This window comes from Nannobrachium achirus (assembly GCF_963921795.1).
Source record: "Nannobrachium achirus genome assembly, chromosome: 12".
In the NCBI taxonomy this organism is placed as follows: Eukaryota; Metazoa; Chordata; class Actinopteri; order Myctophiformes; family Myctophidae; genus Nannobrachium; species Nannobrachium achirus.
In genome coordinates this window covers 33,544,835-33,558,908 of record NC_137832.1, presented here as the reverse complement: position 1 = coordinate 33,558,908, position 14,074 = coordinate 33,544,835, and the positions used below count along the sequence as shown (strand labels likewise).

The 14,074-nt window shown below is 42.3% G+C and overlaps 1 protein-coding gene across 4 annotated transcripts in view; it reads right to left on the bottom strand.

The window, feature by feature from the left end:
- The window catches only part of LOC308296256 (membrane-associated phosphatidylinositol transfer protein 2-like), a 60,177-nt gene extending 46,103 nt beyond the window's left edge, over window positions 1–14,074 (bottom strand). For all 4 annotated transcript variants that reach the window (XM_080739458.1, XM_080739460.1, XM_080739459.1 and 1 more), the window contains exon 1: window positions 13,450–14,074. The gene's annotated coding sequence lies outside the window, so the exon portion shown is untranslated. The remainder of the gene's footprint in view (window positions 1–13,449) is intronic.

Below are 14,074 nucleotides of genomic sequence, written 5' to 3'. Positions count from 1 at the left end.
TAAACGGCTGAGTTATTATTTGCCTGGTTACGTCACCTTGTGCTCATCCTCCTTTCTACAATGAGAGAAGTCTGTGGTCTCTGTAGGGTGGTATAAAGTAAAGTACATTCACTGTACACCGGTGTGACGTCATCACAGTGTACTTTGCAATACAAACCCCAAAATCAATCCTCCAGTTCTAGGCAACCCAGAAGGGGGGGGATTTCTTTTTTTATTCCATACAACTCCTCTACGGTATGTCAATGACATAGTTCAATATTGAAAATGGGTGGTTTTCCCCTTAAAGTTAGTATAATTCTTTAGGTATCCTATTGGCAGCACTTTATTTTAGTTACTAGTTACTTTGCAGATAATACAATAAAACATAAATTAACCACCTCTTAAGCCCTAGGCTTAAGAGGCCCTAGGCTGTTTGAAAATAGCCAATCTACATATAAAGCTCACAATGCATCATATCCACTTTTTTTGATGGCCCGTCAGTGCACCACTGCCGTGATTTTTGATTAATAGCATATAATAGAAAGGGAGTTACATCAAACATCAAATGTTTTGATTAGAGCAATCGCTTGAGAAATTACCATATTGGGTCTGGGAATATACATTTTATTGATGATTTGGAATGATATAGGCTATTATTGCAATCGATGCAACAATGATTGCAATGGAATGGAGAGAGAAAAGGGCACGCATAGTGCATAGCGCGTAATGCAAGCCAAACAGTTCATTAAAGGTATACAGTATATATTTGTCTACTGTCTCGGTACCTCTCCCCTCCACTGCTCATGTTGTGCATGTGCATGTGCACTGTCCATGTTAAAGTGTTGAAGATTGTGAAACTTGGACAATGGCATAGTCACATAGCCTATAGTTATAGCTGCGCTGTGATGAGAATGGGGGCGGCAGGCTTTTGACCACCCTGGCCACAATATGACTTCCGGTTGGTTCTAGCGGAAGTGGCGGAAGTGCTGTGTTTAACGGAAGTTACATCATGCGTTGTAGTCTTCCGTTGAAATTCTCACGGCGGAAGTTGAACAGTCTCTGCCTGATATTGTCACCAGGCTTTTCTCTTCGCAGATGAGTAAGCCTGGCTACGCGAGGCTAGCTTTTGACAGGGGTTTTATAGTGTTTTGCCAATGTCATGTGGGAAGAGATTTTTCTACACGGGCCGTGTAGACGCGGAGATGTTTGAAAAACGAAGGCAGTCCTCCCCAGCGTAGTATGGACTAGGCCTGAGGACAAGCTCTGTTAGTTTTTAAAGACCAGCTCCCATCTCTGTGATTGGTTTGTAGAGCCTGCTACCAGCTTTGTGATTGGTTTGTAGAGACCAGTCCAGCTCCCAGCTGTGCCACTGATTAGAGTGCAGAGCTTTGCAGCCCTAATAAGTAGGGTCATCATTTGTGTATGGGTCATATGGTGATTATCAGCCCATCATTTTTCCAAATGGACCGGTTACACACCGAATCCTTCTCTAATCAACACAACACTTCCACCTGAAATACAAGATTATAAGACCTTATATGCAAATTAAACTTGAATTAATCAGTGAAGTGCTGGGGTTAAATGAGAGCTCCCATCACTGTCATTCTGTCTGGTTAGCATGCTCTGACAGTCTGAATCAACTGCAGAGAACAGTCTTATGTAACGCCACCAGCAGGAGAAAGAGAACTTATTATCCGTACCACCATTTTGTCAATACCGTTACTAATTCAAGCTGTGAACCTGCCTCAGAGCAGAAAATCATAATAGAGAGAGACAATCTACATAATCCACACCTGCATGAAGATTGTTCGGCTTCAGCAACAATATGCTGCCAATGAATCTGACACTGTGGAGCCTGTAACTTGTCAGGAATGCCTCAGAATCTTGCCAACTCAGCTTTGAATAAATCATTACATACTCAACACTTTAGTTACACAGTCCTTAACCGGCTATTATGTGGGAGATTAACCCATGGCTCTGGCAGGCCTGCCGGCCACTGACAGTTTATGTTCTTGCCATCAGCTATTTGCTGTATGTGTGTATCTGTGTGTGTGTGTGTGTGTGTGTGTGTGTGTGTGTGCGTGCGTGCGTGCGTGAGTGAGTGAGTGAGTGAGTGAGTGCGTGCGTGTGTGTGTAGATCAACTGTGCACTGTATTACATGTTTAGTTTGGGGTTTGTGAATGGAAATAAAATAATTATGATTGCCAGAGTGGGATGCAGTTCCCAGGAGATGGGAGAACCATACAGTTGGTAATGTTCATGGCTGACTGCTATGTGTTAATTGTGTAAGTAAGCATTCCATGCTAAGACACAGTATGTAGTAAAATGCAAACTGGAATAAGCAGCAACAAAACCTAAAAACTAAGACCATGTAAAGCAAAACGACTGGAGGTCACAGCTCTGTAGTTTGAAGTCTGAGGGCTAGCAATGTGATACTTTTTGAAACAAAAGACTGCAGTAAAGGAAAACTTTCGAACACACAAAAGTTATTTGTATCTTTTTTAATGGGGTCAACTGCATAGTTTGATACATAGAGAATAAAACCTAAGCTGAAGTGATGTTTCCCAGGGCCCATCTCTAGGGTATCCATCATATCTGTCCAGATAATAGTAGTATGGCAGTCAGCCTTGTTAATGTGAAATAACATTGTCTGTATATTATGTTGTGAGGAACGTATCTTTGTGGAGAAAATATATTTTCCCTCTGAGCCCTAAACCCTTTACCTATTCTCTCCATCACTGCTTTAACAGGGGGTTACCATGGAGACACAGCACCCCCTCCTTATTGGTTACCAAGATGGAAGCCAGAGTGACGAAGAGAATCTCTGCTTTCCCTTCCGTCACCCAATGTGTTTTTGGCTTGGACTTCATCCAAACGCAAGCCTAAATACATGGCAGGATTCTATTCTATTCAATCTTATTTAAAACCCACTGTTGGATGTGATGCAATAGTGGCTCATAATGGCTTGTGCCACTATAATGTCTCATAATTTATCATAATTATGAACAAAGTAATAAACCATCCATCCATCCACCTTCAACCCACCCTGGCCACAATATGACTTCCGCTTGGTTCCAAGATTTCTAGCGAAAGTGCTGCGTTTAACGGAAGTTGCGGGTCTGTTTACATTCCCCAGCGAAAAAACAAAAATAGATTGTAGCTCTTAACTCGCTCTTAATAGGTGTAACATCGCCTGAATCAATGGGTTTTTTTCCCAGCGGGGAATATGTTTGCAGGAACACCGCACTATGAAAAAAATACAACTTCTGGGAAAATTCAGCCCCACCTCCTAGAACAGTCTCTGTCTCATATTGTCACCAGGCTTTTCTCTTCGTAGATGAGTAAGCCTGGCTACGCGAGGCTACCTTCAACCGCTTATCCGAAGTTGGGTCGTTGACATAGCAGCTCAAGCAGACTTCCATTTGCCTGGCCACATTAGAGAACACTGTCTGGCAGTCTCTGAGACGTTCCCAGGCCAGCATGGAGATATAATCTCAGCTGGTGCTCAGTCTGCCCTGTGGCCTCCTCCCAGCTGGATATTCCTGGAATACCTCCCCAAGGAGGTGACCAGAAGGCGTCCTTACTACTAGCTGCCCAAACCACCTCAACTGGCTCCTTTCGAAGCAAAGGAGCAGCGGCCCTACTCTCGAGTCTCTCACGGATGACTAAGCTTCTCACCTCTTCCTTAAGGGATACGCACAAGCAACCATCCTGACTAAACCCATTTTGTCCGCTTGTATCCGTGATCTCCTTCTTTCGGTCATGTCCCAGTCCCACATTCATGACCATAGAGAGTAGGGACAAAGACTGAACGATAGATCAAGAGCTTTGCCTTATGGCTCAGCTCTAAATTAATCACAACGCTCTGCCCCATCTACCAGACTTCTAGGAATATAACTATATCAATTACAGCCCAGTATCAAACGGAACACCTTATGAGCAGTTACATTACAGTGCAAAATATGTAAATGTTTGTATGGTACTAATTGACTAAAGGAAATACATTTGCATACAGGGATGTTAATCATTAACCATTTAACTGTTAATCAATAATAAGAGTTGTAATTGATTAATACCATTTAAATGATTAAGTTAGATTTATAATTTATTTTGTTTGTTTATTTAATTATTATCATTAGAAAGTCAAGGTAGTATTTGCTAAACACTGATTTAAGTTGCTTATAGTCTATTATTTTATGTATTCATTTTACAGGACTGAAGGGTAGCTATACTGTATATTGCTAGCTGGCAATGTGGAGAGAGAGCAAGAAATGGAATGTTAGATAAGGGCTATCTCCTTTTACATCTCGCCCCCAGTAGAGTATAGTGATGTCAAGTTATATCTTACTATAAATACGCAAACTGTCTGTCGTTCACGTATCTCACAAACTGTCAGACTGATCAACTCTAAACTCAGTGCCCGCATTGCAGAGAACCAGAGGGAACGCGATGCCCAGAGTTGAGTCAGTCAGATAGTCGGTTGTCCAGAACCACCAATCTGACCAATATGACCCTATATGGGCATATGCTGATGACATCAGGGATTTCCGTATCTGGGCATAAAAGGGACAAGGACAGAAAGATACAGAGATCTCCAAATATGAGCATAAAAGGGACTCGGGCAGACAGACTGACACAGAGATCTCACATATGGGTATACTGTCAAAAGGAACACTGACAGACAAACGGGTACAACGAGTACTCTGACAATTGTACCACTAGCTCACCAACCACAGAAATGAACTCACAAACCACCCCACTGCCTGTGCAAGTCCGTAAGTTTAACCAAGGATACCTCAAAACACGTCTCATGATGACACTACAATTTCCTCCTGGATCCTGCATCACTTGAAAGTGTGCAAACAAACACACCAAACTCTCTTGTACAGTCAGTACAACTCATGCATTCTTCCCAAAGGTCTTCTACTCACAGCTGGAGAGATCATTGCTCTCTCACATTGACCATAAATGGCAACTCTCAGCAGTACTATTTACATGCTGATATATATTTCTATAATGGGATCTTCTGAAGTTGTATTTTCAAAATAGGTAGAAGAGCAGGCACCCTTAGGATTTCCCTGTCAACAGGATTGACAGGGAATTTCCCCCAACACACACACACACACACACACACACACACACACACACACACACACACACACACACACACACACACACACACACACACACACACACACACACACACACACACACACACACACACACACACACACACACACACACACACACACACACACACACACACACACAACAGAACACTGAATGGCGATGAAGGAAGACCTCCATGACACGGAAGTCCTTGGCAAAGGGAGGGCATAATGCAGAGACTTCCAACAGCAGCCTGCCAGTGAAAAAAAGAGAAGGTGAGGGGTGGGGTGGGGGGGTTAGCATCTGACAGTGACTATTTTTAGACGTGGAGAAATCAGGCGTCTGCGGCCAGTGGAAAAGAACGAGTCGCGTGGGTAAAGTGACAAGGAGCAGCGCTGTCGCTTTCATTTTACATGAACGCTGTGAGTCAGAGCGTGCTGACAGACAGTGTAAGGCAGTGAGTGGTGGGGGGATGGAGGTACAGAGCAACACAAACAGTTTGCGAGCAGCATATGCAGCCCAGTTACCAGTGAACAAACAATTAATGCTTGCGCACAAAATACAAATGAGAGGATTTGACTAAGCAAGCACTTCTGCATGTTGCTTGGGAGGGCAACATTTCTAATTCAAAGCAGACAATGGCCATCTGCTTCATTTAATTTGAGCAGCAGATATTGCATTTTTCTGCCTTAATAACCAGGCACATCACTGTTCCTGCGTTTCTACTGCACGCACACCAACACGCACACACAATTTCTCTACTTGCGCCCACCGGCCTTCTAGAATTACACAACCTATCCATTCCCCAACTAGGATGCAGTGCAGTGTGCACACACTCAATTCCTGTTCCATGAACTTTTGTAGTCCCTCACACCTATCCAGGACAAGCAGTGCCCGTAGGGAAGGGGACACACGCAGACCCGAACAAACACTTACTCTTCTTCCCTTTTCCATTTGCCTGTCCACCATGTGGGAGCATTAGCAGCAATGTGTCATTAATCACCTGGCTCATCAGGGATGCGTGAGGACAGGTTGTCCCAGTCAACGGATCAACATCAGCATCTCAGTTTTGTTCTAAAGGGGCTGAGGATGCAGGACTGTGTTGGGGGCTGTACATCTTGGGGTATAGGAGAAAATAGTCCTCAACTTGCACCCAGTACATTATGATAAAGGCTTGTTTGAAACACTCTCAAGCTTGACTGCCCTGTCACAATTCTAAGAAACTTGCACAATAGTCATGAGGAACATGCAGCTAAGCATTTACACAACAGCCTAGACCAACAGTTTTTGGAGCTGTGTGGAACACAAGCTCCCTATACGTGGCCGTGTGTGTGGGTCTGTCTGTCTGTCTGCCTGTCTCCGTGTCTGTCTGTCTGTAGCCTGCAGTAACCTTTTCTGACCACACATGTTAAGGGAGGGGCGCTGTTGCACACACACACACACACACACACACACACACACACACACACACACACACACACACACACACACACACACACACACACACACACACACACACACACACACACACACACACACACACACACACACACACACACACACACACAGCTCCACTTCGAACAGAGGTTCGATTTTTAAAGTGGGATCTGGTGACCTGTAAGGGTCCTCACACACAGCTCCACTTCGAACAGAGGTTCGATTTTTAAAGTGGGATCTGGGGACCTGTAAGGGTCCTTATGGGGTTACAGATGTTACCCCTCCCAAATGAGTAGAAATTCGAAAAATCTTGAAAGTGTTAGAACTAGCCTGCTGATTGCTATTTTGTAGAATCTGACTCAGGTCTTAATGGGTTAATGAATATAGTTTAAAAACACTTCTTCCCAAGCCAAATTCCAAAGTCCCAACATTGTATGTATAGATTATCACCTGGGCATTTGCTTTTACCTGGGTGATGATTTGTTAATCACATCAGCCATTTAGTCACAAAGACAACAGTCAAATTGCATTTGATCAACGGTCACATTGGTCAATGCAGCAACCGTGGCAGTTGACATGCTTAGATTTGCCTGCGCAAAGACCCTCACGGCTACTGCTCAGTGGGCTTTAGCTTGTCCAGATACTGCTGTTATTATCCCTAGGGCTTATAATCAATTATCATCCCCTCCGCCCCTTTTATCACTCCCCTCACAAAGGGAAAATAAAGGCTGAGTTTGTGATAATGTGTGATATCAAGAGACAATAATTATCTAGACTGTGCTTTAAAATGAATGTATTTTCCATCGCACAAAGGTGAAGATTTTGCTTGAAAATGATTGTCGGTAAGCGACGCCATCGTATTATGGCATATACATTTTTATTTACTGACAATGAATTCTCAAATAACTAAGTATGCAAAGCAAACTGCTCTGTATATCAACCAGAAAAAGACCCAGGTGTTGGAATGGGAAAATCCCGTTTGGGCGGTGTAGCGATAAGGCGAAGTGGACTACAATGTTTATATGTCACAGTTATTGTCCACGACATTGCAAGCGGCGCGAAGGCCAGCGGACCTTGGTCCTGCTCTTCGCGCCCGAGCCCCGCGAAGAGCGGGCCAGGGCCACGCGGCCGGCGGAGCGCCGCGCGAGTTACGAAGCCGTGGTGAATGCAATAGTTATATTTATGCCTAGGCTGTAATAGCCTGGTATAACCAGCCTAGATACTAATGCAGCTAGCTAACTAACTGCAGTATCATCCCTACCTTGTTTTAACATGGCTGGGATGTCTAGCTCAGCTAGGCTAAGGCTGTAAGGCCTGGGCAAGCGCACGATAAACGCATGAATGGGATGAAGCCTTATCGCTACACCGCCCAAACGGGACTAGCCCGTTGGAATGTGGAATGTGTGTGTGACTTTACATACCTTGGTAGCCTTATAAGCAGTGAAAGTGGAACGCAAAAAGACATCAAGACGCGTCTCAACAAAGCCAGAGGTGCTTTCAGCCAACTTCGGGAACATCTGGAAGTCCAAACAATATAGCCTCAAAACCAAGCTCAGGCTCTACAACAGCAATGTTAAGGCTGTCCTGCTATATGGCTCAGAGCCTCAGAGTGCTGGAGAGTAACAAAAGAGGATATGAGAAAGGCTGATGTCTTCCACAACAGCTGCTTACACAAAATCTGCAACATCTTTTGGCCAACTAGAACCTTGAATAAGGAACTTTAAAGACCAGTAGCTTGCATATGTCCCTTGAGATAATGAGACGCAGGTTAAGATGGCTCGGTCATGTTGAGGATGCCCAATGAAAGGTTACTTCAAAGTTGCCTTGAAATGGGCCCCAGGAAAGAGGCTCATACCAAAGAACACCTGGTGAAGGACAGTGATGACGGAGCTGAAGGAGATGGGTCTTTCATGGGAGGAAGCACAGGCCAAAGCACAAGACAGGGTTCAGTGGCGGTGTATGATGTCCCAACCGGGACGAAGAGAATAAGTAAGAAAGTAACTCTCAAATAGGAAAACTTCCAAGTGCTCTCTGCGGATAGATAGGGTTTAGGTGCACAGAGAGCAAGCAAGTTAGGTATTTGGCTTTTTGGTCATCACAGGCAGGTGCTCTAAGCAAAACTGCTACACATACATATGGGCAGAGGCAGAGCAATCGATCTGACGTTTCTGGACAACAAATCACATAGCAAAATGCAAGCATGCGATTCCCGATGAAGCTGGTCGATTTCAAATTTTGTTTGTGTGCCGCCAAAATTGTGCATAGCGTGTCAATGTTTTTGGGTTGCTCTATAGCAGTGATTCTCAACCTTTTTACACCAAGTACCACCTCAGAAAATATCTACCATGTACCACCATAATAATCAAATTAGTGATGAATTCAAAGCTTTGCAACTCATAGAAATTTTGTTTTGTGAACTACTCCTTTTTTAACTCCTGCAGTTGTCACACAATGCCACTGACACTGAGACAGACTTTGAGACAGCCATTGATTCAAGAAATTGAGACATACTGTACATTGAGAAATACAGTACTTTGAGAGCCTTTTTCAACCAAGTGCTTGGTCACTCAGAACTACCAAGTTCTGTAGTATAATATAAATATATATTATTTGGGACACTCCTCTGCGCACCACCAGTGGTACAGTACATTACTGCATTTCTCTCTCTCTCTCTATATATATATACAGTAGTATACATATATATATACTGTACTTTCCTGTACTTGTTCTTTTGCAAACTGCTGCTAATAAAGTATTCAATCAATCAATCAATAAAGTAATGCAAACTCTACTGTATAAAGGTCACACGGAGGCCTGCTTGTCTTTAACGGTTTAACAACTGTAGTTCAGATCCATTTAATGCTTTCCATCTCCGGTGGCATCCACGTCATCTTATCAGTTGGCCCATGGCACAAATTTTACTACCTCTTCATGTTGGGGGGGGGGGGGGGGGGGGGGGGGGGGCAGTACAAAATAGATCAGGAAGTGAGAGGCTTCTTAATAGATCAGGAAGTGAGAGGCTTCCTAATCAGCTCAAAATCTGGTCCAAGCAAAACACAAGTGGCTCTTCTAGTTCTTATTCTGTTCACCACATTCACTGCACTGAATACGCACCGAGAGATTCAACACCTCTGTGCCAAAAATACACACCACAATATAGAGGTCTTCCAGGATATTATGTCGTTACCAAAGGTATTAATAAACAAACGCGTGCACACACGTACGTTATATTCAGTGGTGTGTTCTAGACTTTTTTTGAGGGCATACTATAATCTATGATCCGCGGCTATTCGTGTGGCCAGGGCATACGCCAGTGCATAATGCCTATCAAACGCTACTTTGAAAGGTTCACGAGGGCAGACGCTATTCATATTTGTATTTCCGACAGCAGACGCCGTATACGTGCGTTACAGGTAGAACACAGCACTGGTTATATTAGGGTGTGATTAAGATGGCCCACAACCTCAGGTGAGGCTGGAGAAGCTGTGGTAAACAGTTGTGTGTTCATGTTTTTGTATTTGATGTTCCAACAAGGCCAAATTCAAGATAGGTTCCTCAGGAAGGTAGCCTAGGTCATTTATTGTGTCCTACTGCCATGATTTATCAGCTTTCTACCATATACTTCGGATCAGCTTTTTATATATATATAAGGAAAAGAAAAACAAGGGAAAAAAACAACCAGCTTAAATAATTGCCACTGAAAGGAACCAAAACCTGCAGAAAGCCTGATATCAAAAGAAAGTTAGTTGACTGACAGGAAGTGGGCTTTGTTTTGTTTCCTGAGCTGAAAATGAGATTACGCAAATGCTCTATACACAGGTGTAATTTGTCTTCTTGACAGCTAAAGGCTAAAGCCTAATGTATACATAATAATTGCTTTTAGCTGCAAAGCAACATTTTCTGATCTATTATCCCAAACTATTTTTGTTGATTCCCTTCGTTTATATGATGTGATGTACAGATTTATATCTCTGTTATACTAGATTATTGCAAAACATACCATGGCAGTATAGCAGAGCTTTTAAGAGCTACCCAGTTCCAGCCACTCCATCAATGCCCTCCTGTAGAACAATCCCTCTGTAAGATGCTTCATGTTTTGTTATTTATTTAAATGCTGCCATCAAGTTTATTCCATGGGATTTTGCTAAATAATCAAAATATTAACAGATCTGCAAAACAGCCATATCCTCCAGCAAACTGATAAAATAACGCATGATTTGAACTAGATCTTGAGGGGATCAAACATCAACAAAAAACTTGGATATGAATTTGGCTGTTATGCTAAAACATACATACATACACATGTGGGTTCCCAGGAGGTAACTCAGAAACAAGTCTGAGTTGAATAAGACGGCACTACTTAGTAGACTTGGGGGAGAATCCCTGTCTATGTTTCATGTTGTAGTGACATTCAGGGTGTTCAAATCAGCATTTTTACAGGACCACAAACAAAGAGGTGTACTCACTGTAATAACTACATAGTAAATTTTGTTTTGATGTGACTGTTCAGAGATCTAATTTTGGTTATTGATGCCAGTGCACCCAATATATTCAGACCAGGGGCTCTAATGGATACTCCTGTAATTAAAAATTACTTTGGCTAAAAAATAAATCCAAACTATTTGTTTAAGGAGAGACAGAAATAATGACAATTAGATGAGAGGGGTTCCTGTGTTAGACCCAGAGAGTTTGCCTAAAGATTGTAACAGTTTAACATGTACATAATGTAGTCTTCTCCCCCTAGAGTAGAAGTAAAAACTTGTATTTTTACTCCAAACACATAAAAAGAAACAGAAAAGAGGCTTTGATCTCTTTCAACAGTTGACATTTGTCCAATAGTCAACAGAGGAAAGGGGCAGGACAAACAGACAAGACAGAGCACCACAAGGTTCTATAACAGGCTGTCAAAGCCCTGCCTGCCCACATAAAGAAGCTACATCACAAACAGGAACATTTAAATTTTAAATAGATGCCTAGTTATAGGCGGATCCTCTGGTTATGTTACTAATTATGTAAGTCCCCCATGCAAAACCTGTAGGCATACCTCAGTGGAAGTGCAACGATTAAAATCAAGTACATGACATGTAAGTAACAGCAACTGTCAAGGCATCTATCGATATGGCTGCATACAGTTAAAAGAGACAAATATGTTTTGTTCCAGGTCAGAGAATATTGTGAAATTGATGACTATATAATCAATCTTTTTCAGCTCAAGTCATCTGCCCAAGTGTCACCAGGGCAACACATCTGGTTGAAGAACATGTAGTAATAATAATTTTATGACATATTTCCTCTAGAGTCTTGACACATAGTAAGAAAGATGAGGTATCCTGTGACTCACTGAGTTTTTGCAAGACAGCAATAGTTGAAATCTGCAATATTTAACAATGCTGGCTGTCATACATGTTTGAAATCTAAAATGAACATAGAGTAAAAGTATCAGTGTTGCATGCATAAGCAATTACGCATAAACAGATGCAGGCCACACTGTGAACAGGTAGGCCTCTAATTCAGTACGTCAAAATAATGAAAGGATTCTGTATTTTTCAAGAAGAGCCTGCACTACACTTTTAGTTAACTTTATTACTCTATGTTTAGAGTTAATCAACACAAATAAGGAGTCTTAAGATAATGAGAGATAAGAGACTTTAAGGTAATGCAGCGAATATACTGTGTTACACAATGCAGGCAGCCGTTAAAATTCGGTTAAGTACATGCATGGCAAGTTTTGACATGTCAGACTCAGATTACCCTACAGAAGTCACAATGTTCTACCACTCTGGCAACATGACAAGAATGCCCTGCAACATCCACTCTTTTGTAATTCTTCCTCTGTCAAAATAACTGTAGACCAGTTATTTTACTGGTCATTCAATCTTACTGTGGCGCAAATTGGTCTCAGAATGAGTATTAGAGTAGTCCTCCTATTCTATGCATTTTAGTATACTGCAAATAAAGCAGAGGGTCATGGCGGTGGCACTTTGAGAAAAACATCCCTGATTCAGCTGACGCCCCCAGAAAAATCACCTAGGTCTAGGAAAGGGGACACAGTCAGAACAGCTTCAATGACTCATGCACCCAGGCCTCATCTTGAAGAGGTCTGAATCTCAATTCATAAACACAGAATAAGCCTTGAATGAGGTGGTGTTAGCCTGAAGGTTAGAGAAGTGAGTTTGAGACAGAGGGTTTTTTGTTGCTTGTAGCACTCTCTCCTCCTTTACCACTTCATTACAGCAGCTGACCTCAGTGTCACACTCACACAGCTATTTGTGAAAGCAACTGCAAGGTATGAGACCACTCTGCCCTCCACATACAGGCTACTTATTCTTCCAATAACCTCCAGAAAAAGAACATGTCAGACAGTCAACTACTCATTTATCCAGGATTAAGAGGAATCAATGAGGTTATAAAATAAAGATCCACAAATACACCCAAAGGGAGGAGACCATGCAATTGAAAGATCAGATAACAAGAAACATGGCATCCTCATGATTCTATACTGCATGAAACATTTCTATATTGTCCACACTGTAATGACAACAACAAAAATAAAGATATTAATAATGATCAGCCTGGCCTGCAAGAGTTCTTAATCTATGCTATACGAAACTTTTTAATAACTGGACCAACAGTATGAGTGGAACGAAGAGCAATGGCAGTGAAGCAGAGTAAATAAATGCTGTGCATTGCATTTGCAACATAAGCCAATTTAAAAGTTCAGTCCAATTCCTTATTTAAGGATCAACAACACTTTATACAAACAATGGTCAGTCAGTACATAAATAAGAACCATACACTTTCGTTAATAACTATATACACGAATAAATAGAACCACCATCTTTACACCAAACCGGTCAGTTAGTTACCTAGCAACATGGCAGCATGGTAAGCACAAATTGAAGGCTTGCAACATTCATCACATACCTGATCCTGTGATGGGTAGCACCATGCATGGACATATGGCGATATGGAACACTCCAGCATTCACCAAATCAAAGTTCATTGGTTGTTCTTTGTGTTTTGTGCCACATGCGGCAGCGGTTTCTTTAGAACAAGCAGATGTGTCTCAGATAAACGGTACTTGGTGAATACGGGAGATGGTCCCATTTAGATTCTATTCCATAGTATCGACTAACCTATCAATAACCAATTTAATTTCCTTTACGTCGCCGCTTGACCAGTCCAAAAAGGTAGTCCTGCATGTAGAGCAAATGACGATGTGAAGAGAAACATCATCAGCCTTGTGCAGTTAGAGGATCTGGATCACCACATACAGGTCCAGGTCTGTCCTTGTTTACAACATCTTGTTCACGACATCGTAGCACTGAGGAGACACACGCTGAATTTCCTCAATCGAAAGAAAAGGCCAAAGTAGCCCTAGGTAAATGTAAATGTCCTTGAATTTCCAAGCCACAGTCCACATGAGTAACTTCCTTTAACCGCCCGGAGAACAGCGTTGCGACATCAGGCAATGACTTCTTGCAACCTCCTAAAAGCCAAGGATTACAGCAAAAAATACGGATGAAGATGACTCGCCATCCTGAGTTGT